The 24,260-nt window shown below is 44.4% G+C and overlaps 1 protein-coding gene across 4 annotated transcripts in view; it reads right to left on the bottom strand.

Moving 5' to 3' along the window:
- The window catches only part of PLEKHA6 (pleckstrin homology domain containing A6), a 265,991-nt gene that overhangs the window by 141,555 nt on the left and 100,176 nt on the right, over positions 1 to 24,260 (bottom strand). The window contains exon 1 of one of the 4 annotated variants that reach the window (XM_053246372.1): positions 1,142 to 1,207. The exons of the other annotated variants lie outside the window; for them this stretch is intronic. The gene's annotated coding sequence lies outside the window, so the exon portion shown is untranslated. Of the gene's footprint in view, positions 1 to 1,141; positions 1,208 to 24,260 lie in introns of those variants that run through there. 4 annotated transcript variants of the gene reach the window in all.

The following is a 24,260-nucleotide window of genomic DNA, read 5'->3' as shown; positions in this document are numbered from 1 at the left end:
TCAGCCCTATCTTGGAAAAGCCAGGAAGAGAACTTGAAACCTTCTGCTCTTCCCAGAGTGGCTTCATCCCCTGAGGAGAATATCTTGCAGGGGATATTAATGAGGGGAATTAACTTGCATTGTTAACCACCTTTGCATATCATGTATGGAAAGGTGAGATATAAATATTTTGGGAAGGACGGACGGACTGGAGCATCCTTTCAAGCATGGCTGCTCACAAATACCATTCTGCTTCTCTAGATGTATACTTCAGACCAATACCTTTCAGAAGGGTTTCAAAACATCTGGATTTTTTTCTTTTACACCAAATAGAAAATGAGGCACAGCTGTTAATATGTGGGCACCAGCCCTGTTCAATATTGAACCAAGATGGAGAACAGATTTCACAGAGGCTTGTCTGTGTGTCACACTAAGGCTGCAATTTTGTATGCACGAAGGTTGTCACCAGATTAATTAGTCAATTAATCACATAATCTGTTGATTCTATGCCTGTGTGTAAAAACAATAGTTGTGAAGCAAGAAGTTGTTGTGGTGGTTTGGTTTTAGATTACGCATGATTGTATTGAAGTGGGCATCATTTTCAAAGAGGCATTCCAAACATGAAGGGGGAATGCCTCTTTTTTATATGACACTTACCATCTGCAAGTACTTGTATTATTTATTACTGTTATTAATAAGTAGTATTGAAGTACTTGTATTATATATATAAATATATAAAAGATCCACTACCCAGTAAATTCGGGGCTATATTTTAGTTGATTAAATTTTTTTTAAACCTAATTGATTAGTTCAGCTATGCACATTTGCTAGGTAAAAAGTCCTGTTGAAATCAGTGGGCTTCTTTTGGAATAAACATGCACTGGATTGTGTTATAAAGCCCTGTTCCCAGAACAGATTTCTTGGCCACAGGAGCAACCCTGATTTTCCCCGGACATGCACTCACACATGGACAAACACAATGTGTAATTTCTACAAAACGATGTCTGGCAAACACTGGATTTTTTTCCAGCTGCCTTGATCATGAACGGTCCTGCCAGCCACAAGCATGGTTACCAGGATCACACAGTTACACCCGCAAAGGGAATGGTGTGAACCAGCCCTACGTTCAAGCACAACTACCACAACCCACACATTTGCTCACCTCCCTCTCTGAATTTCAATCCAAATCTGGAAGCCAAGCGTTGGTGGTTTTCAGGTGGCTGCTGCTGCTAGAAAATGTTTTCTTTCAAAACCCACTGAGAGCATCATTGTTATCAATCATTAACAACTACCTATGTTGCCAGAAGGCTTTAACCTCTTGGTTGCAGGGCTGCTGTAGAAAGCAAAGCTGTCAGGCATCTTGAGCCATGTGTACAGTGTACCTTTAAAGGAAAGCTGGGCCCTTGCAATTTCATATAAACCCTCTCTCTTCTAGTTCTTTCCAAATCATCACACGAAAAAGATACTGGTTCAAATGGCAGTGCAACCCCAGATGAGAAAGCTGTCCTCCAGATCACACACAGAGCTGGCTGAGCTCCCCAAATATTTCATTTACATCCTGCTCATCCTCCAAGAAGCTCAGGGTAGAGTTACAGCCTCACAACAACTGTAAGGTGAGGTAGGTTGAGAAATTACGTCTTTCCTAAAGCTGCCTAGTTGGACAAGATTTTAATACGGTGTTCCCACACCCAAGTCCAACCCTCCAGCTGTTGTCTGCAGCATACTGGTTCTCGTCAATGGTGTTGCCACAAACACAAAATGGAATTTTGCACATCGCCAGTCATCAGACATTGGGAAGATGACAACTGGTGTACAAAATCTATGTTTGTGCTTGTGACAAACAGTCCAGATGACATGTGCATTGTGCAATCTGGGCAGGAAAAAAACCAACACCACCACATCTAGAGATTGTCTGAATGAGCTCTTAAATCACATCTGGGAATATCTCAGATTGTAGACTGGTCTGTCTTCTCCTAGCTCCCAAGATAAGAATGTTCCATGAACCCTATTCAAAGTCAATGGTGTGTGTGTGTGTGTGTGTGTGTGTGCACACGCGCTCAGGCATCAGTACACATGTACATAGTTTTGTGTGAATGTATATCTATTAATTTTTAAAGTGAACCCTATCTGTGGCCTATCTGGGTACATACAGGAAGTGTACTACTGAATGTGAGTTGAACATAACATGTGGATACATGTGCAGGTATACAGATCTATGCATGTGTACACTGAACATATGTTGAACCTAAGATGTGAAATAAGGCTGCAGTATAACTCTCATTGACATATTTGCCATCTTGTGCTCCCTGCGAGTCCTCTTCTGTTCAAAGACAGCTGCTACTTTCTTCCACCGTTATACAGAGCCAAAGAAGACCCATTCTCCTGTTTTCAACAATCAAAACTACAGCTGCTGGCAAATTCTCAAAATGCAGAATTCTGGTGTCAGGAAGGTCATAGTTCTTATTATCGACATGGAAGCATTTCTCCATGGAAAATGTGACCCTCCCCCTTAAAAAAAAAAGGAAAATGATTTTAGACTGAAAATGACTTTTAGACGGTTGCCTAAGAGACTCTACTAAGTAAGCTAGGACTGTACTGTATAGCTGGGAAGGGGAGAATGCAACAGCAAACACCATTGGCACACCACGTAATGTTTGGATTGTTATATCCTTCATTTCATTAACAAACCTTATATGGAAGAATAAAATTTCACAGCCTCTTAGGAAAAGTTACAGGATAAGCAGAGCCTTAGAAAAGCTTCTAGCTTGAACCCTGCATATCAACTGGAGTCTAATAGAGGAGACGTGGGTTATCTACATTAAACTGATGAGCAACAATGAAAAGGAGGATCCTTTATATTGCACAATAAACATTTTAGCGGATCCAATAACAACTTTCTCCTAAATACTTTTGTTTTGTTTTGGGGCAGAAAATTTCCCCAGTGCACAAACCACAATATTTTATCACTGGGAAATGTGATTTAATTTCATACTCACCAGAGTATCCATTGCCATTTGGAGTACTATGGGATGTTGAGCTAGTGTTGCCTTGATCTTATTGACTAATGTCCATAACATCACTAATCATAAGTGATAAACTCTTACTTGCCTATGCTGTGTGCTTCTGCTGCAGTATATATGAACCACTTTAAAAACAGTAAGAGTGAGCAGTCTATCCCCTCATGCATAAGTGAGGACAGGTTATTGAGCCACATACACCTGATCAGGGCTAATGCTATAAAATACTAAAAATTAAACCTGTTTTTTTTTCCCCCATCATCTGGAAAGATCCATAGGGAGCCAGCGTGGTGTAGTGGCTAGAGTGCTGGACTAGGGCCGGGGAGACCCGAGTTCAAATCCCCATTCAGCCATGAAACTAGCTGGGTGACTCTGGGCCAGTCACTCTCTCTCAGCCTAACCTACTTCACAGGGTTGTTTTTTGTGAGGAGAAACATAAGTATGTAGTACACTGCTCTGGGCTCCTTGGAGGAAGAGCGGGATATAAAATGTAAAAATAAAAAATAAAATAAAGATTACTACAGCTTGAAATGAACAACCTCACTCCACAACAAAGAACCGGATTATCCTCTTACCAGAGTCTTGTCCTACACATCTCAGGCGCAATCTCTACAATCCAGAACACAGAGTACTGCAATTCAAGCAGTCAATAGACACATTGCAGAAAGGTGGCAACTGATCAAAATAAGTGAGACCCCCTGGGATTCTGAGTCTGGTGAGTATGACCACCACACAGCTATTAGGGTCACCACATTTCCAAAAGGAAAAAGCACCGATCCTCTGTGTATTCTAGTATCTTTAACTAAATGCCACTGAAAACAACCAAATATTGGCGACCATACATTAATGTAGAGCTGCTTCACACATAACACAACAGTATTTGCCACTCCACTGAGCCTGCACTACTTTTAAAACAGGAGAAGAGAAGCTTTTCCTCCAGGACATTGTCAAAGTAATGTGGACATTGTTTGCTAGAAAATAAATAATAGTTGGGCTGCCAAGGTACCAGGGCATGGGGGTGGGAACGGGGGTGGAAGCAAGGCAGGACCTTGTTGATTCAGTGTGTGCTGGCATACATTTTATATTTGCAGTTCTGCTGGACAGGTTATTTGTGCTGTGTCTGTTGTTGATTTGTTGGCGATTTGAAATAGATGGCGGGGTGGGGTGGGGGAGGTAATGGTTTTAACTGCTGTTTTATCACATGCAGTTAGCCACCCTAAAGGCTCTTTATAGTCATGTTTTGTAAGTTAGCCATCTTCAAACAAATAAACAACACATCTATATCTCTCTATCTCTCTCTCATCCCAATGGTAGTCTGATTTCAATTGACACTAGTCTGTTCTGATTTCTACAGTTCCTGTTCTCTGACTGGAAGAAGAGGAGAAGAAACCCAAACTCTACCATTGCTCATTTGCAAATTCTAATGAATACAAACACATGTATATGCAAAACATGTCTATTGACCAGTAGTTAGCACTTGATTACCCAAATGTGTCAAACTGCTATCACACATCCGTCTGTCAAAAGACTGATCAAGTCAGGCAGTTACTGAAGAATGAGAGGGCCTGAGTTTATTTATTTATTTATTATTTATTGTTAGATTTATATACCACCTTTCATTAAAAACAATCTCAAGGCGGTTTACAAAAGTTAAAACGCATAATAAAAATCAATTAAAAGTATTTAGCTAAAAATATAAAAACAATCTGATATTAAAATATATAATATACAAATACAGAAAACTATACATGGATTAAAAACACACAGAAGCAGCAATAAAACAATCATGTAAAGGCCTGGATAAAAAGCCAAGATTTAACCAGCTTTCTAAAAACTGTGATAGAGTCTGAGGAGTGAATGGCCACTGGGAGAGCATTCCAAAGCCTGGGGGCAGCAACAGAGAAGGCCCTGTCCCGAGTGCACGACAACCTAGCCTCCCTCATTGTCGGTACCCGGAGCAGAGCCCCCTCAGATGATCTCGTCAAGCGGGCAGAAACCCTTGGGAGCAGGCGGTCACTCAGGTATCCTGGGCCCAAATCGTTAAGGGCTTTAAAGGTCAAAACGAGCACCTTGAATTGGACCCGGAAACACACTGGTAACCAGTGCAGCTCTTTCAAAATAGGTGTGATGTGATCACACCGGGCAGCTCCAGATAGAACCCTAGCTGCCGCATTTTGTACAAGCTGAAGTGCTACATTCGTTAACTTATAGAAATTAGCACATCCACTGGGTAAAAGTATTTGTTTCTGTTCAGCTTCAACTTCTTCCATAGATTCCCAGATAAGTCTCAGTCACCTATCTACAGAATGGGGTGAATCAATTCTTGGCATTATCCAGTCTGCTATGCAAAAGTAATTTTTGGCATGTCTTGCTGATTTAACAATAAGCTTGCTCTAAAAAGCTATGGTGCAGCTGAATCCAGATTAAAAAGTGAGGGAAGGGAAGGGAGTGGGGGAGGGGAAGCACACAACCCATCATCTTATCTCCATTATTGGCTCAGCTGCCAAGTCAATTTCTCCCCCAAAGGGCCAACTTGGTTACTTTTAAAGAAGAGTCTGTCAGTGTGCCACAATGTTGATTTTCTAACTAACAGTTTTGAAGTTTTTATACTGCACAAGGGGAAGTGGATCCCAGTGGAAAGACTATTCAGTTGAAACATGGGAGGCCTACATTCCAGCCTCATTTCTGCCACAGAATGCCCATCTGACCCTGGCAAATCACTGCCTCCGGTCCCAACTAAACCTGATGTGGAAGATTTTGACCACGCTCTCCTGCATTTGTTTAAAAAGTTAATTAACAGCTGCTTGCCCCTCCAACTAGAACAGGCCCAAGCACTGGGGGAAAGAGTAAACCCTCACTCCTATTATTAATTTTTTATTATTATCATTGCTGCTGCTGCATTGAAAATTGCTCCCAAACAGTTATTTGCCCCACAGTGGATACTTGGTTTTTTGTTTTTATTTTTAAACTGTGGGCTGGTTCACATGCAGAACCGGGCTAACTCACCACTTATCCAGGATAACTCACCCCATGTGCTCCCGATTTTCACTCATCTGTGAGCAGAAATGCCAGTTAACTTACCCAGTAATGACTGTGTGTTGCAGTGACTGGGCGGGCTAGCCAGGATTATTCAGATCAGGGCTAAATCAACCCTCCTGAGTGGCACACAATTGTTTTCAAAGGATTTAACCAGCATTTCCACTCACAGACAAGTAAAATTGGGAGCATACTGGGAGCATTTCAAGATGGGGCTTTTAGTTTGCAATGGAGGGTATGTGTTTGCACATTGGCCAGATTTACGTTGAAGCCCGTGAGATATTAGGTTTTGAACATTAAAATTTTGCACATACATTTTGGATTTTGCACATTAAAGACTAGCCCAATTTATGTCTGGGGTTAAAAAAATCCACTTTTTGTGCTGGCTTTTGGGGACACACATGAACTTGCAGTAAATCCGCGGGAAAGTCTGCTGTCTGAGAAAGCTCTGGGTGAGTTATCCTGGATAAGCAGCAAGTTAGCCTGGTTTTCAATTGTGTGCACACCAGGGGCAGAGCTATAATAGGGTGCACATGTCTGAAGAACCCATGCCCTTCTGCCTTCAGGGCTGCCTCACTCCTTTCTGGGGTCACCTCGCTGGCCAATCCTCACTCACTGGTCAGTCACTCCTGGGGCTGCTGTACTGGGCGTGTGAGTGGTGCGGGGAGGCTGCGAATGTGTGTGAGAGAGAGCGCCCAGAGGGAAGCAACAGGGGAGTGGATGGCCTTCTCCCCGAGCGCACTGCCCATCCCGAGCGGCTCACCACGTGGAGCATACTGTCACTGGGGAGTGCCACCACCACCAGGAGAAAGAACCCACAACAGGGTAGGGAGCGCACTGCCGCCATGGAGGGGGGTCTCCCCATGAGGACATGGGCCACCTCTCTATACCACTTGGTGAAAGTCTCTGTATGGGCAAATAGCAACTTCAGGGGTGATTTAATCAGGGAAATGGAACAGGTAGAATGTGTTAATGATCTTCCTATCATCAAGATCTCAATCTGATTTGGGGAGAGGGGTGAGGTTGCTGAAGCTGCTATAAACTTTAAAAACAAAACACAGAAAAACCTAATCCTGGTCTCACATCGAGTTTGGCCCTAAGACTGGAAACCTATGTGCCTAACAGTAAGTTCCATTGAATGCAGCAGGATGGACAGTCCAATTCTAAGCATATGTACTCATATGCATCTATCAAATGCAAATATGAAGCATTTTGCCAATTTAAAAAAGCATCTTTATAAATGACAAATAGTTGGGTTTTTTTAAAGTCATAGTATTAGAACACCTACCTTGTCCAGGTCAAGCCATAATATTTCTTCCTTCTGTACAAGTTTATAGCCAAGGTTACCCAGCAAGGCTAAGTCAGAACAGACAAAAACCCAAGGCCTGCATAGACTACAAATATGGAGCATGACTCTGAAATAGAATTGTCGAGTACAGCCCTTTCACAGAAAGAGCTGCATGGCTTGTCAGTAAACACATTTTATAGGCCTCCCTGGTGACTGAGGAGAGGAAAGCCAACTAATAAAATTACTTATTTGGCCCTGTTACTATAGCATCTTCCCACTCACTCTTAAAAACATTTAATCCCACCACACCCCTTTGAGGCAGGGTATGGTTGGGAAAATGAGCAGGGGAAATGAAGTGACTTGCTGAAGATCACTCAAGGCTCTTATAGATGTTCCATTTTCTTGAGATATTATGACACATTTGTAGTTCCTTAGTTGTGAGGGATACAATAATACAAATCTCTTCCCTCCAGATTGCACTACAAACATTCACATTGCAACTGGAGATTGCTGGTGAAATGCAATACACACACAGTGCACCACTATTGATATAGAGTTCTTGTGTGTTTATTTAATTTATTTGTCTAATTGTAATATAACATGGTTGTGCAGTTGTCACTAGCTACAGGCATATTTTTTTTATTTATTAAATACATTTATTTATTTATTTTTACATTTATATCCCGCTCTTCCTCCAAGGAGCCCAGAGCGGTGTACTACATACTTGAGTTTCTCTTTCACAACAACCCTGTGAAGTCGGTTAGGCTGAGAGAGAAGTGACTGGCCCAGAGTCACCCAGCTAGTATCATGGCTGAATGGGGATTTGAACTCGGGTCTCCCCGGTCCTAGTCCAGCACTCTAACCACTACACCACGCTGGCTCTCATTTATATACCACTTATAAGTAGTCTGAAGGCGGTTTACATTTTAATTGTCATTTACGTGTATCCCCTGAAGAAGAGAACCTTTGTCTCCAAAGCAAGAAGATATCGCACAAGGGTTCTTAATCTTGGGTCCCTAGATGTTGTTGGACTACAGCTCCCACCATCCCCAACCACAATGGCCAAAGGACAACATCTAGAGACCCACGTTTGAGAGATATGTGACATTTTCAATATCACATATAATTAAAGTGCCTTTGTGGTCTGCCACTTTTGTTTCTTTGTCTTTCAACTTGCAGCCATCCAAAAAGCAAGCAACATTGCCATACACCTCAGTGGCCCTTCCCCAGAATTCACAATACCAGTGCCTTCAGATTGCACGACTCTTGGAGCACAATGTGTGATCATAATTTCTCTTGCATATCTAGCTCTAAGTTGCACATCTCAGGGCAATGCTAGGTCATGAACTAAAAGTGTTTGGAGGCCAGCTGCCTGGTTTTGTTAGACATTGCAACATCCTGGTCCTGACCACTACTGCTGGGCCCCTGGCCATGATTTTTTACCAACTGGAAATTCCTGGAGCTGAACTAGGAGTGGTGGCGAAGGGCTGCCATGCAAGAAGGGAAATACATCTACAGAGCTGTAAAGTGAGGGGAGTCACAAGACTCAGCTCAAAAGGGCTCCAGGTCTATTGAGAGCCAGCGTGGTGTAGTGGTTAGAGTGCTGGACTAGGACCGGGGAGACCCGAGTTCAAATCCCCATTCAGCCATGAATCTAGCTGGGTGACTCTGGGCCAGTCACTTCTCTCTCAACCTAACCTACTTCACAGGGTTGTTGTGAAAGAGAAACTCAAGTATGTAGTACACCGCTCTGGGCTCCTTGGAGGAAGAGTGGGATATAAATGTAATAATAATAATAATAACAACAATAATATACTCAGGAAGGCAATAGACTAGTTCTGTATGATAGCACGATAAGGCAAAGGGCAGAGTTAAAATGATTGCATCACAGGAACATAGGAAGCTGCCTTATACTGAATCGAACCATTGGTCCATTTAGCTCAGTATTGTCTGCACTGACTGGCAGCAATTTCCCCAGATTTCAGGCAGGAGTCTCTCCCAGCCCTACCTGCAGATACTCTTCCTCTGAGCTATGGCCCCATCCCCTTACAGTGCTCACATGTACTCACCCATCCAAATGCAAACCAGGTAAAGGAAACAATTCATGCTCACTACCACAAGACCAGCTCTCCTCTACTTTGAGGGTCACTGGGGTTTAAAAAACAATGGCGGCCCTACACACAATCTTACAGCAGGCGGGAGGCAAGATTGATCTTACCTTCCCACCAGACCCCTCTGCTGCCCTACCCCTGGTCATGCGGCTACCACCCTGATGGGGGGGGGGAAGGGTGCACCCTCTTACCTCAGTAAAAGCCCAGGGTTTTCCCCAGCAAGGCAGCCGCAGGATCGGCTTTGATCCCGGCATTCACACAAGTAGCCCTATCCAGGTATGGCTGCACAGGCCTGGTTAGGGCTGCTCGGGTGAACAACCTTAATGTCTCAAAGTATACATATTACATTGTGTAGATCATGCTTTTGTGGCATTCTAGATGGCCCAAGGACTGGGAGACACATATGAGACTGTTTTTAATGGGACTGTTGGTCCCTCTAGCTAGCCCAATACGGCTCTAACTGGCAATGACAATCCAAAGTCTCAGTAGGGGTGTTGTTATCAACTTCTACTTTTTAAAAAAGTTGAAAATGCCAAAGGTTGGACCTTGGGCCACCTGCATGCAAAGCACATGCTTTATCACTGCACTATGTCCCTTTCACATATAAGACAGGGTCTGTGGGGTCTGCAGTAAGAAGCCTTTTACGGGATGACTCTAGGTCAAGCTAGCTGTGATGTCAAATCCATCATAAACAGACAGGCTCAAACTAGGAAGTGAACAAGAATATAGGTCCAAATACAAGCCATGATGCAGATCAGGATCATGGCATCTGGCAAGTGGGCGGGGGGGGGGGTTAATACTTTCCTTCTGAACCATTTTCTCATCAAAAATCCCCTCTGAATGCCCCCAAATAGCCCCAGGTCCAGGCTATTTGCTGCCATGGCTGCTGTGGAGAAGATTTTGTGAGGAGCCAGTGTAGTGTAGTGGTTAGAATGCTGGACTAGGACCAGGGAGATCTGAGTTCAAACCCCCATTCAGCCATGAAACTCACTGGGTGTCTCTTGACCGGTCATTGATCTCTCAGACTAATCTTCCTCACAGGGTTGTTGTGAAAATAAACATAACCATGTACACTGCTCTGGGCGTCTTGCAGGAAGAGTGGGATATAAATGAAGTACTTACAAGTCATAGGGAAGTGTTTAACCCCAACCCCCCACCACTCAGTATAACAAGCTGGATCAGGGCCCTCCTGATCCAGATCTATTTGGACATAAAGAAGCCACTTCCTGATTTAACCCTGTCTGTTCACGATGGGTTTAATGTCACAGGTAGTTTGGTCCAACAGCAGAAGTCACACTCAAGATGCATCTTCATCAGCAGAGTAAGGAATACGGGAGGAGCCCAGGGTTGAAATAACGGAGGAAGCTGCCACAACAGAATCCAACCAAAGTGCGTGGGCGAGCCTTGCAAGCAGTTCAGCCAGCCTGCTGGTCCTCATTTGGACAAGCAAACTTACAAAAGCTTTCAAAAGGCATCAAAGGGGAGTCTGGCAGAAGCAGCAGCAGCAGCTGGATGTTCTCATCCTCCTCCTTGCCCCAGACTCAAACCCTGCGCCTCTCATTTTCAGCCCCACATGCTCCTCTTGCAGGAATCAAAGCAGCAACCCATAAATCCCACTTTCATGTGTCAGATCGGCTCCTGGCTTGCAGCCCAGCCACAAGCCCCACCGCTGCAGAAGCCAGAAGGCAAATAATGGCTGCATGTAAACATTGCTGGAAGGGCGGGGAAAGTTACCCCAAATCTCCGGACAGAGGAAGGCTGTACCAGAACAGCCTGAAACAGGAACAGAAACACCATTTGCATTAACAGTCATTACATGGCAGATCTACAACACACTTCAGCAGTATTTGGTGCATTTAAGTGTGCAGAGTGCTTCACACGCATTATCTCAGTAAGCCTTCAAAGAACTCTGTAAAGTAGGTCAATATTATTATTTCCATCTGTGAGCTGAGGCTAAAAGGCTAGTGGCTGGCCTACGGCCACCCAGTCCGTTTCTAGGATTGTAACTGGATACTTCCAGATCAGAGGTAGGGATGTGCAGAACATTCCGAGCCCAGACTGGGCTATTTTGAATTTTCTGAGCTTGGAATGGAACGACCTCGTTCTGAGTAGGAGCTTTCCGAAAGCCATGTTGGGCTCCAAAATGGTGCTCTTCTGGCCTCTGCGCACAGGCAGCAACAATTTGTGTGGTGTTCTGTGCACATCCCTACTCATAGGCCGTGCTCTTAACCACTATGCTATATCAACTCTAAGTCTATAGGACACTGTAGAGAGAAAGAACATCCTGATTACATATGAGAAATTGAGTTGCACAGGAGCCCTAGCCTAGTCTCCTTTGGCAGAAGTTCATAGGGAAAGTGACTGGAGTATTATCAACAGGACTTAAATCCATTGATGTTAAACTGGTTGGAAATCCAAGAATAAATCAGAAGAAATTGTGCTGCTAATCATATTTCAGAGCTCAGATGATATCAGGGTCCAATTTTTCTAGGCACTTTTGCTGCCAGTGTCCCTCAAGCTTCATAGTCTTAGGTATGCATCCATATGGTGCAAAGTAAAACCCTGTGTTTAATGGGGTTGTTGTAAGCCACCTTGAGCTATCTTTGGCAAGAAAGGCGGGGTATATATGTTTTCATTTATATAAAATAACTTCTCCCTATTTTGCCGGCAGTAAAATAGACACTGAAAGCACTTCTATATTGAGGGAGGATTGTTTTCAAGGTGTGCAGCAGTTCAATGTACCCAAGATCAGCAAGTCACAGGATGCACAATCCTCTGCTGGCCACACTGCAAACTGACAACTCTGCACACACGAAGGTGCAATTGTGCAGTGAGAAATCCTACAACGTGTCATGCCCTCTTTTCCCAGAAATTGCTTCCTGCACCTTTAGATGTACACTGAAGCATGAAGTTGGATTGTGAAAAGCTTCCTGCTGAGACCCACCTGAACTCACCTGACCAAGATCACACACTGAGTTTGTAACAGGGCAGAGAAATAAGCCCAGGTCTCCCAACTCCACGGTAAGGCCTAGCTTGTTCAAACCAGAACCATCTTTCATCTCAAGAGACATTTGGTCAGTTTCTTAGACAGAAAAAACCATGACAGAGAAAAGCCAATTAGAGCGAGAAAATAATGTGCACTTATTGCTTACTGCCATGTGGTGCTGCGGTCTCTTTGGGGCTGCAGCTCCTTGAAAAACTAGTCTAGCCTTTCATCCAGGGTAGAAGAAACCAAGGCCTCTTTGAGACGGTTCTTCAGCTCTATGATCAATGTTGTGAGCAGGGTGGAAATATAAAATCCCTCCCACACTGACCACCCCCCACCCCCAGACTGCCAGCTTAGCCCTGAAGCACGAGCTAATTATGCCTATCATTACAGGCTTAGATTGTCCAGGAAGGAAAAGACCTATTAGATCACAGAGCTTCTGCAGTTCTCCACTCTCATTAGCTGTCATTGTTCTCCATGGGTGTAACACAAACCCAACTCAGTTTAAAATTCAGCTACCAGTTTTGGTTTGGGATTATCCATGATTTGTTTGCAAGTCAGGCCAATCTTCGAATTCCCACTACTTTGTCAGACAAGGGCAGCTTTCCCAGCTAATGAGTTGTCCAAGAGTCCAACTAAAGATGACCATTAGAATTTGCCCTGGCTTGTGCTTTTGAAGGAACGGCACGTACAATGCATGGTCCTCAAGGCAAGGTAAATGCCATCGTTTTTATCTTTCCATACATGAGCAGAGACATGACATAATGTGACTTACCCAAGGCTGTAGCAGCAGCTCACTGGCAGGGGACAGAATCATGAAATATCCAAAACCAGACTGTATTACTACTACTATGGAAATTTATATACCTCTCTTCAACCAAAGTTCTCAAAGCAGTTGACACAGAAAAAAATAAATACATAAATAAGATGGTCCCCTGTCCCCAAAGGTTTACCACCAAACCATACTAATGCCCAGAACTATCTGCCTCAGTGACTAACACGCATGTCCCTGTCATGACCATCTTTCTTTGAGTGTTCTCTGCACAATTCTTCCTATCCTGCCCTGATTACTCACAGCACTCCTTTTTTCTTTTAGGGCCTGAGACTTTAAAAAAAGATAACAGTGCTCTCCTAACATGGTTACTAGGAAGTAAGGAAAGCTGGTCTTGTGGTAGCAAGCATGACTTGTCCCTTTTGCTAAGCATAGTCCACCCTGGTTGCATATGAATGGGAGACTACATGTGTGAGCTCTGTAAGATATTCCCCTTAGGGATGGGGCCAATCTGGGAAGAGCATCTGGTTCCAGGTTCCCTCCCTGGCATCTCCGATAGGGCTGAGGGAGGGAGACTTCTGCCTGCAACCTTAGAAAAGCCGCTGCCAGTCTGTGTAGACAAAACCGAGCTAGATGGACCAAAGGTCTGACTTGGTATATGGCAGCTTCCTATGTTCCTAAGCCCCCGGATGATCTGGGAATTTACTCACTAGTAAGTGAGCTTAGAACTGCATCCTAAAGCTTATTTTGTTTTTTTTTAATCTATTTTATGATATTTTCATCCTGCTTTTCAGACAATGGATGGGGAGTGGGGGAGGTTCACATGACTGATCTAATGTCAGCTCCACAGGAGTCTAGGGAGATGCCTGCAGTGTATGCACTCCCATAGAGCAATCACGAGAACTCAGAAATGTTCCCCAGTTGGCCACTTGCCAAACCGACATGAAGCGGAGGTCTGTAATCTCAGATTTGAACTCTGCTTGACAATGTTGGGTTGGCATGTTGCCAACTAGAGATTGGGGGGGTGGGTGGGATTCTGAGTTCACAAGCTCTCTATAGAAGTGCTTTCACCACAGGGATCTATAGATGCCCACAGCAACAACATTAGATCTATTGTGCGAAACACCCCGCCCCTGCATTGACTCTCAACACACACACACACATATACAGGCTCAAGCTTACAATTTATTTATTTGTAAGTTAATTGACTTTAATAAAACCAAGCTGTGTTTTATGGGAAGGGAGAAGAAATCCACTTTTGGCTATAGGATTGGAAGATCTGCAATGGGATATTTGATCCAGTTTGGAAAACACTGAGGCCTCGTTGTTAATAGTCCCATTATCAAGAAGACACACATGATCCTGTGTATTTCTCCTGCCTCCTTAAATCCTATGTCCCTCCAGGGAATAGCTGACAAGCACTGGTCTGTGAGATATTAAGGCTATTCCCATGACCAGCTGAAACTGGGCTAAGGGAGCCCAGCCTGGTTCTGACTGGTTGTGTGCTGCAACGGAAGCCATGTGTCTCCCGGCAGCAAGCCCACCTAAGTGCCCCCCTTAAATGAGGTTAGCAGAGCATGCTCTTTGCTAACCCAATTTTTCCAATCAGGTGTTGCTACGGTGCGGCTCTGCACCACACCGACTCATGAGTAGCCCCCACCCGACTGGGAGGCTACAAGAAGCCTCTTGGCATTGGGGGGCTCCCCAGAATGCCCCGTGCTCTCATGCAGGGCATTCTGGGACTTCTGGGGGCCAGGAGGCACCCAAACCCCACCACCACAACCAGCTCCATGATGGAGCCAGTAATCATCTGGGTGGCCAATCCAGCCACCTAGGGAGGGCTCCCTGCTCATCTGCGGGGAGGGCTCCCTGGGAGGGCTCCTGCTCGTCTGTGGGGAGGGCTCCCAGGTAGGCCTCCCTGCTCCTCTCCTCACAAACCCCGTTTTGGCACTTCGCACTGCTCGTGTGAAGCGCCTCAAAGTACCACTTCATACTTTCTTTCTAGCATGTACCTGTACTGTCCATGCTAAATCCTTACCATGCAGTGCTTAAAAACACTAGTTTAACAAATTGGTTTGATACACGCTTGCTGGGAGTTTTCAGTTGGCTGCAACTTCCGGAGTTCTAGGACCTGACTGTGGTTTATTTATTTATTGAACACATTTGTATACCACCCAAAACACAAGTCTCTGGGCAGTTTACAACAAAACAATAACAACAAATAAAAAGGTTAAAACATTGCAACAATTTAAAATTTAAAGCGTTAAAACAATTAAAAACACAATTTAAACAATGTCTAATTAAAAGCCTGGGTGAACAAATGTGTCTCGACTGCCTTTTTAAAAGTTGTAAGAGATGGTTGGTGATGAGACTGGGAGTTAAATAAGAGCTTGATGGGAAAGGTGAGTTTTGAAGGAAGAGAGAGGGCTGGCTCCAGGTAGGTGTTCCGTTAGGGAGTTCCAAGTGTAATTGGAGATTCCTGTCCATAGATAAAAGACGATGATGTAACACATACTCAAAAGAAATACTTCCAGATCTTTGAGCACAAATGAGTTACCGCTCACCTTCTAACATAACTGCAATCAGCGTGGAAAGGAGTGCATTTGTTCCACTCTTTCAAAGCATATTTACGGACAAAATTGAATTCTCATTCATGCTAGTAGTTGTGAACATGGGGTTGGATTGTTATTCTGAACTGGGACAGCCCATGGAATTACAGTGCCTGAGGTGAGGCCCCAAATGCTATATTCCCCATGCCCTCATGAGGGCCAGCCTCCTTTCAAAATCATCCTTTGCAAGCTTTGACATGGTGGGGGGCAAGGAGGAGGGAAGGTTTCTGGCAGCCTCCTCTTCTCTCTTCATGCTTCTTGCACGTTTTGCAAGGAGTGTGTGGAGAGATGCACCTTGCAAAGTTTACAAGGGTCCGATTGGTCCCAAAGAGCTGCTTTTATGGTGGTGCCCCAATAATCTGCCGCCTGAAGTGACTGCCTCACCTGGCCTCATGAGAGAGACGCTCCTGTTCTGAATTAACTCAGAATTGTGTGCAAAATACTCAGTACACGATCTCCATCTTGTGCTCATGGAGCAAGGTAGCTGCCACGAGTGGGAATATAGTGAAGGAACTCCACCACTGCATTTCATCTTGGCTGGGAGTAGCAAATGAAAACAGCACCAGAATATCTCTGAGGAGGCAACAGGATTAGGAACATAGGAACATATGAAGCTGCCATATACTGAGTCAGACCATTGGTCTGTCTAGACCAGTATTGTCTACACAGACTGGCACTGGCTTCTCCAAGGTTACAGGCAGGAATCTCTCTCAGCCCTATCTTGGAGATGCCAGAGAAGGAACCTGGAACCTTCTGCTGTCTTCCCAGAGTGGCTCCATCCCCTGAGGGGAATATCTTTCAGTGCTCACACTACTAGTCTCCCATTCATATGCAACCAGGGTGGACCCTGCTTAACTAAGGGGATAAGTCATGCTTGCTACCACAAGACCAGCTCTCTCCCTCTCCCCACAAGCTGCTTGTTTTCGTGTGAGAAGCAAAAGACCAGAAGCATCTGCTCAACTACAAGAAATACCCCACATTCAGAAAATGTGGCCGATTCTCCTGGGCTGCTTAGTTTTTAACTACGAGGAATCAAAGTTCTCCTGCTCCCTCCCACTCCATGGCCTAGCCCTTGCATTCCATCGCTTGCTGCGAGCTGTGTCCAGACGCTGACCTCGGCAACCGTGAGTGCTGTATGCATTGCTGAACTATCCTGGCTTCTATTTTCCCCTCCCTCTTCCTTCACTCCCTCAAATCCAGCTACCCTGCTGCCAAAGAGAATGCCCTAAGCGTGCCTGGTTTGCTTACTGTACATCCGAGAATTTGCTAACAAGTCCCTCTGCAAATGGAATCTGACTTTACAATTACAAGCAGGCCCACTTTGCTCCCAAATGAAAGGCAGGCGAGTGTGTGTGGGTGTTTGTGTTTCTCCTCCCTCTAGGATTCCTAGGTTTCCTCAGACTGGCTGGCCCATGGACAAAGGAGAACTACTGAAGGAATGGTAGAAAAGGTCCCAGAGGAAAGGCCCAGAGCCTTGCTTAGTTTGACAGCAAGCCCACTATAATGAGCTTTGAACTGGTTATGACCCTCAGGCTGTTTCACACATTACATGTTTACAGTGTACATGTAAAACAGGTAATGTTTGGATTTCTCACTGCCCTGGGATTAGTCATGACTCCTGCTCTGGGTAAACCACAGGTTTGCTGCCACTAAGGCTCTTCCAGACTGCAAGAAATTGTAGGCTTTCCCGCAAGTTATCAGCATCACCTGACTGGTGGCTGTACACACAAGCCATTTTCAGACATTCATCTCCAAAGCCTCCCAACATCGTTGTCTACACAGGGGAACCATCATAACTGTGAGCAAATGAGACACCAGGGCGGGACTTCCAACCTGCTTTAGTGCTGTAATGGTGTGGGGAGGCTTTGGAGGCAAATGTCTGAATAGGGCTGCAGTCCTTCCTTCCACATTCTTATTCTCCAGCCACAAGTCAAGCAGGGAGCTTGTGCAATTTTGGCAGCGCCACCTGCTGGCCAGCTCTTGCATTCATTCATTAACTCACGCTTTTCCACACAGCTTTTGTGACAACTGTGGGTTAATCAGTGAATACAAGAGCTGGCTGGCAGGTGATGCTTCCAAAATCACACAAGCTCCCTGCTTGACAGGTAGCCAGGAAAGGAGACTGCAGAAGGAAGGAGAGTAAAAGCCTACAAAACTCTAGCCAGATGTTATAAAAATGCCCCACTGTAGCATGTACAGAGGACCAAAGGGGGATGAAGTCTCACCCCTGCTGCATCACTCATCTGCATGCCCACCACTCATGCTTACAGTAGAGCTTGTCTGAAGAAGGTAGAGCCCTACCTGTGATGGCGGGAGCTCCCATGATTGTGAGGTGCCCTCAAAGTTAAAGCAACAGATCCACATTTTAAGGACTTTTTCATAAAGGATGCTAAAAACAGACTGTGCATGTTATTAATGCAAGATTGTAAAAGTGTAAGAACCATTTTCAGATTGAATGTATATGCTAACCAATGTTCACTTTTACAATTGCATTACAGATACAGGAAATACAAAGCTTATTTAAGTGTGACACAAGAATGAGTGCTAATAACTTACAAATGCTCTGAAAGAGCCGCCGGTTAAATAACACACTCCTGATGTGGACTACAACAGCACTCACTCAGCAGACTCGCTGGGGCCATAGATCCTTTAAACAGAGAGGTCTCATTAACTCCATTTCACAGATCAGATAATAGAGGCAACAGCTGCCAGCTGCTTCGTTAGGATTGCAAGACAAAAGATGCCACATCCATAGCTCCGATGGTATCTCAGCTACTAGGCTTCTCTGCCTTTGGGCACATTCTGACTGGGGAGGGTGTGGGGCAGGTTGCAAATTGCCTCACGTGTATGCCCTGGGGCTGAATGGCTCCAGGTCATTCATTCATTCATTCATGAGATTTACTCTTGAGTTTTTATGTACTTCCCCCATCTGCTCAGGGAACTAAATGGCTTGGCTGACATTTTAATTGATTCTGTGGCAATTGCATGCTTCCTGGAGGCTGTTACAGTGCAAGAGAATTCCCTGGTGCCTAGCCCACTTCACAGCAAGAACAAGGCATACCTTTTGGAAGCTAGTCAGAGTGCTTTGGATATATGTTCATCATAGGTGCCCAACTATAGGACAATATACCTGAATGATAAATATCTTTGTACTCTGACCCAGACGGTCCACTCCACTGCAAAATTTAGCTCTTTCTTGCCATGAGTTGCTTTCCTTCAAGGTCTGTGGCTCTAGTGACACTGTTCTATGCCATCTGCTACCTTTCCTTGGTGCTAATCAAGTGCTTCCTGTTCCTAAGGCAACCGACCCTCAACCTGGGTTACCTCCCAGGAACATTTTTTGTTAATTTCATCATCTGTTGTATATAAGTCTGTTGGCACATAGAGTTTGCCACCCTTTCATAGACACTGCCAAACATCGGAGGCATTTGTTTATTAGGAGATTTCAGAGTCTAGGGATATAAAAAATCACAAATCTACATTTTGGATTGTAAACCTTATCCGACAGCTTTCACCATACCTCATGCTGCAGAGAATTGTGAATCCCCCAATGTAATCTATCTGCATGGAACTGGATGCAAAAGGCTCGCCTGTTGTCACTGTGGTGGGCAAAACTAATCTTAGACCTGAATGCTCAGGATACAATAAAACTCATGGGCTCAGGTCTTCTGTTGAAGGTTCCCTGTACAACCTTGAAACAATTACACTAAGGCCCAGTGGTGCAAAGATATATAAATATTCCTAAGAGGGTGCAAGTGTAGCCTCATTAAAATTAAGTAGATCACTGATCATCCATCAACATTTCTGGAATATCTCATCTCTAGGTCTGATCTTCAGGGAGCTCCACCATTGCAAGTCCTGTGAAAGATGGGAGGGGTTTGCTCTTCAAAGTGCCATGAGCATTGACCTGTCAGTCTCTGTTCAGCAGACATGAGAACTCCTTCCCAATGTCACAGGAGCTCTGCAAGGACAAGTACTTTGCAGAATCTGAGGTATAAAGAAATTACCAGAATAGATTCCACATAAGAGTACTAGAGATAGCTAGAACTATTTTCTCCCCTGTCTTGGACAAAATGGGAAGTGTCAACCCTGGAGATTTAAGCAGAGTTAATACAGCAGATTTTAAATTTCCCAGGAGAGCTGTTTCTTATGGCAACTGGCAGGATTCTACTGCTGTTTGTCAGCTCCTTTATTAGCATCTTGTAAGTTCTCTGTGTCTAAATGCCTCTGAGCATTTTGTGATCTGTGCGTATGCATGCATCCCAGTGAACACATAGGGTCCTTTACCTTCACCTAATGGGGGATTCTGAGATAATGGGAGGGAAAGCTGTTCTGCAATGGTTAGAGCTAAGATGCTGATCTCAGCCTTTTGCAGAGCAGTCACACTTTAACCAGCTGCTGGACATTTCACCGTCGTTGCTTTTACTTATTTTTGTCCTTGGCAAAGCTAAGTCTTTTGCACAGTCCAAGAGGAAGATAAAGCAGTTTCTCTGAAAACCAGTGCCGGAAGCACAGAACTGTAGCATCATTTATTTCAGTGCAGCTGGGATTATTATAAAGTCTTGTAGCCATTTTATGCCAAGTATTGAATCTTGTCTCTCGGCACAGCTTTCTATGTTCAGAAGGAACAAGGATGAACCATATAAAGAAGCTAGCCGGATGCCCAGAATAGGAGTTCTAAGTAGTTTTGCTTGGCTTTTCAAATCTGTGCAAAGGATGCCTGCTGAATCCTTTTTTGAGAAGCATCATCAGGTGACCTGCTCAAAGTGACAGAGGGAGTCTGAACAGAGGGAAGCACTGAATCAAGTTGATCTGGTCAAGGTTAGCAACTGTACCACCTTTATCTTCCTTGCCTCTAATGTTATTTTCTCTTTCCTACATATTAAACCATAAAGTGTGCCATCGAGTCGGTGTCGACTCCTGGCGACCACAGAGCCCTGTGGTTGTCTTTGGTAAAATACAAGAGGGGTTTACCATTGCCTCCTTCCGCGCAGTATGACATAATGCCTTTCAGCATCTTCCTATATCACTGCTGCCCGAAATAGGTGTTTCCCATAGTCTGGGAAACATACCAGCAAGGATTCAAACCGGCAACCTCTGGCTGCTAGTCAAGACATTTTATATAAAATACAGAAAACCCCTTACCTCTGCTACTTAATACTCCATGTTATCTCCTATAATAAAGGGCTACATTGTTCTGTGATGTTCCAACTCTGCCTGTATGGGAACAAATGAAATTGCATGCCAAAGGTATTTGGGGTCCAATGGACCCCAACATGCCAAACAGTCTATGAGGTGGGTCTCACGATCCAAGACACCCACCTGGGGAAGGTGAGCGGGGAGAGTGGGCTTAGCCCACTCTCTCTGCACATGAGCAGGGCGGCAGCCCTGGGCGGCTGGATTGGCCGCCCACACGACTGCCGGCTCTGTGACAGGATCGTGACAGAAGCTCTTCTGCCGGATCCGTGGGAGGATCAGGGGCCGTGTGGCCCCCAAAAGCTCCAGTATGCCCTGCCTGCGCAGGTGCGCAGGGCATACTGGAGAGACCCCAGAGCTGGGAGGCTGCTTTTAAGCCTCCCGGCCGAGGGTCTGCTCATGAGTAGCCACGGCTACGCACAATTTTAAAAACTGGGTTTGCAGAGCGCTTGCTTAATCCTGGTTTAAGGGGAGGGCTAGTTTGCCGGGTTAACTGCCAGGAAGCCACTGGGCTTGCCTGCGAGCCCGGGGGCTCCCACAATCAGGCAAAATTGGGCTAGGCTCCCCTAGCCGGATTTTGCCTGATCATGGGAATAGCCCCATTGTCTAATATATCTCTGGTATGCTTTTAAAGAATAATTTAATTGCTATCAAATTATCCAAGTGTTTTTTAGACAAGCATAGGTGAATTAAACAGCTTTACAAAATAACCCACTATTTTAAAAACAAAATAGTGGGTTATTTTGTAAAGCTGTTTAACTCCTTTGACTGCCGCATCCTTCAGCTGATTTTAGCCACTTTCTGCACTGGCACACCAGTAAATGCCTATCAGTTTGATCACAAGTGGTTGTACCTGTATTTTTGTTTTGCTTAGATAAACTCTGTTGGGCATCCTAGATGACTCTTCAGCTGTTTCCCTACAGAACACAGGTAACAACATGTCTTGCAGATTCCAGGCATACTGAACACATCTATCATACTATTGCACAGAGCTTCCTACCTGTCAACAGCAACATCAAGTAGATATCAACAATGAGAAAGCACTAAAACACTGACCTATGAATGCCCTAGTGCACTCTTGCCTGGGGAGAGTCACAAAAACTTGGCAATATGGCCTCCACATTGCTAAGGTGATCTCTCCTTTGGATGTAGGGTTGAATTATACAACCATTTCAGAGTCTGATATCATCATTGAAGCTATTTTGAGTAGCCATTACTTTTTGGTCTACCAGTTAGTCTTGGGGACTCCATCTGATTGTTGTTATATCACAGCACATTGATGGATAATATTGCCAACATGGCAATGCACATTGACTTGACTCCATCACCATCAAGTCAAAATGTTCGTGTGGACCAGCAAAGCAAAGTGAGAAAATTTGAATTCTCTGCTTGCTGCTGCTATTTGCGAGCCACATTACTATAGTCTGCATCTGCATAAACTATCACAGAGCGGTTTATGGATGCAGCAGTTATATGCAGAGCTGCACAAAAACCCCTTTTAGTTTGGATTAATAGCACAGATATATCAATTAGATTCACAATGACTGAGTCCTATAGGTTGTGGAGTCTGGCTTCAGCTACCAAAGTCCCTAGCTTTGGGTCTCGAAGCAGAAGATCCCAGTCCTATATAATTCAAGATTCAGAATATACTAGGGATGTGCGAATTGATTCGGGTACAAAACTATTTGTACCTGAATCTAGCTGTTTCGGGCAATTTGTAGACAGAACAAATTGCCCCTGTGCTCAATTGCCCCAATTCAGATCCAAAACAAATCACCCCAAAAAATCTGAAAAAAATCAGAGATTCGGACCTCCATTTTGTGGCAATCTGCCTTGCTCTCCATTTTGTTTCCCTGCAAAGATTTTTGAAAATCCCACCCTCCAAGCTTCAGATTGCTGACTTACAAGTGTGAATGATTGGCTGGCAAATCCCCCTTGGTTCCAGATTGGCTTGTTTCCATTCAGATCTTATGTTGCCAGGGGTAACTGTGCCAGCATTGGCTAGGGGGAAGGGACAAGGGTGGGGGGGAGGCATATGGAGGGATTTTCAAATAAGTGGTGGACTGATGCCACCATGGCCCAGCAGCAGCACCCATCCATCTTGGGGTTTTGTTTTTTGTTTTGTTTTGTTTTTGCTGGGAAGTACTTGCATGCGGATATGAATTTATTACACATACACATGTTACAGTTATGAGACAGGCTTCTGTAGTCACTGGTTTACATTCAGACTAAGTTACTCATGAATACTCTCACTGAAATTATAAGACTGCTTATGACTAACTTAATTTGGATGTAAGCCCATAACTGGAGTAGCCCATCTCATAGCCATGGAGCAGCCGTGTGTGTCATACATACATAAAAACACACATTTAAGTGTTACGATTAGGGAGGCAGGGGCTACTACAGGCACTGACTCACATCCAGATCAAGTTACTCATAAGCAGTCTTATTGAAATAAATGGGGCAAGTTTACTTGTCCCATTGATTTCAATGAGAGTACTCAGTGCTAACCTTTTGAAACTTGTCAGTCAGGCTGATAGGATGGGTATGCTGAGCTTCTGCAGTGGACACATTGCTGAGGATGCATCAGCTTCAAACTAGCAATCCTCGGATGGGGAACTAATAGTGTGGCTGCAGTGTGGGCAGGCACGAATGCCCTAAATACTCCTTGGGAGCCTTTCAAGTACCACCTGTTGGGAGCCCCTGGTCTAAGGCATACTTTTAAAAGCTGTACAGAAGACTTATGGAATAATGGAACCACACCTCTCAAGATTCCAACACAATTTGGGCTATAAGGTTCTTCACTTAGCAAATGTAGCTAAAAGGAAGATAGTCAATTTAGCATCACTGCCTTAGGCTGGAGTTCAAAGAGCTACAAAGTTGTGCCCTGTGGAACACTGCTTTCACTTTGAATGGTACACACACATCCCTTTTATCTTACGACAAAATGCATATGGAGCAATACCATTTACCTGACAAATCCAAGTAATAGTTCCAAGTAGTTTTGGTAGTTTCAAAAGAAATTTGCCATGTTGCATAGGACCCTGCTATTCAAGAAATACAAGTCCAGACCTTCCTTGGATGCACAGAATGAGTTGTACAGTTCTTTGGATCTGGCTTAGTTAAAAATAGTGACTTCGTTCCCAATACTTGATATCTCCATAAAAACTGGGACGGCTGTTTTTACAAAGACTACAAAAGAATGAGGAGCATGACTGCTGAGTAAGCAGGTTTTCCCGCAAAGAAACAAGTGCCAGAAAAATACT

The sequence above is a fragment of the Hemicordylus capensis genome, chromosome 4, assembly GCF_027244095.1.
Source record: "Hemicordylus capensis ecotype Gifberg chromosome 4, rHemCap1.1.pri, whole genome shotgun sequence".
Lineage (NCBI taxonomy): Eukaryota > Metazoa > Chordata > Lepidosauria > Squamata > Cordylidae > Hemicordylus > Hemicordylus capensis.
Note: the sequence above shows the minus strand (reverse complement) of the source record. Positions and strands in the feature narration are given on the sequence as shown.